The 1,284-nt window shown below is 52.3% G+C and overlaps 1 protein-coding gene across 3 annotated transcripts in view; it reads right to left on the reverse strand.

Annotated features, from left to right (window-relative positions):
• The window catches only part of TCEANC (transcription elongation factor A N-terminal and central domain containing), an 8,723-nt gene extending 8,250 nt beyond the window's left edge, over positions 1–473 (reverse strand). Inside the window, exon 1 of one of the 3 annotated variants that reach the window (XM_010726430.3) lies at positions 363–473. The gene's annotated coding sequence lies outside the window, so the exon portion shown is untranslated. The other 2 variants (XM_010726427.3, XM_010726437.3) reach the window with 2 other exon arrangements.
• Between the last annotated feature and the right edge of the window lie 811 nt (positions 474–1,284).

A 1,284-nucleotide genomic window follows, 5' to 3' on the forward strand; every position in this document is an offset into this window, starting at 1 on the left:
CTCCGGCCCTGGCTCTGGCCCTGGCCCGGGCCCGGGCCCGGGCCCGGGTCCCACCGTCTCCTTCAGCCTCACTTCTGGGCAACACCGGCAAGCAGAGAGCTGTGCCGCTGGGGAATACGCAGCACTACGGACCCCGTACCCCGTTACCTCCGCGCTGGGCCTCAACGCGGCGCAGCCCTCCCCGCCTCCCGGGCAACGCTGTGTTCCGCCATGTCTGCAAGCGGCGATCCGCTGCGGGCAGCGCGGCCTGCTGCCGGCGGGATCCGGGGCTGGCCAGGCCGTGGGCTTTCCTCTTTTGCATGCATTGTACGCAGAGAATTCACAGTGATTATGGGAAAGATGCGTATTTCTGGCACACTTACAGATGTAATGATGGGGTTTATTCTCAATTACAGCGAAAACTCGTATGATTTTTACGTAAACGCTCTTGGTTCTATTCACTGACGTGGCCTGCGCTGCCCTCTGCTGACAAGAAAGTTCCTACCTCGTACCAAGGACGCTTACAGGCACACTTTTTATAAGTACTTAAGGGATGGAATGCTGTTGCATGTATTTCACTCAGCTGGTTACGCAGTTGAGGTCAGACTTCCTTTTTTGCATTGTTTTTGTGGCTCACGCAGCAACAAAATCTGGGACAAAGCCTATCCCAACGAGTCCAAAGCTTTACAGAAGAGGAGACAGATAGCATGGCTTTTCAGAACTGGCACAGACTTACTTCGGCAGGGAAGACTCAAGGAGCATGACTTGCCCCTTGTGATGAGTCTTCCCAGGAATGGAGATCAGAACAAAGGAAGCCATTATTTGAGGCAGGTTCCTCACTCACAGCCTTCTCCATTAAACCATCTTTGCTCTAATGAATTGTTGTTCCAGAGACAATAGGGCCTGGAGCACCTCTCTTATGAGGAAAGGCTGAGTCACCTGGGTCTGTTCAGCCTTGAGAAAAGAAGACTGAGAGGGGATCGGATCAATGTCTATGAATACCTAAGGTGAAGGAAGCAAAGGGATTAGGCCAGACTCTTTTCAGCAGTATGTGGTGATAGGACAAGGGGAAATGGCCACAAACTGAAGCATAGGAAGTTCTATGCAAATGTGCATAAAATCATCTTCACAGTAAGGGTGACAGAGCACTGGATCAGGTTGCCAAGAGAGGTTGTGGATTCTCCTTCTCTGGAGATGTTCAAGACCCACGCATACCTGTGCAACCTGGTCTAGGGAGCCTGCTTTGGCAGGGGGGTTGGATCTCTAGAGGTCCATTCTAGGCCCTACAATTCTGTGATTCTGTAA

This window comes from Meleagris gallopavo, chromosome 1 (assembly GCF_000146605.3).
Source record: "Meleagris gallopavo isolate NT-WF06-2002-E0010 breed Aviagen turkey brand Nicholas breeding stock chromosome 1, Turkey_5.1, whole genome shotgun sequence".
Lineage (NCBI taxonomy): Eukaryota > Metazoa > Chordata > Aves > Galliformes > Phasianidae > Meleagris > Meleagris gallopavo.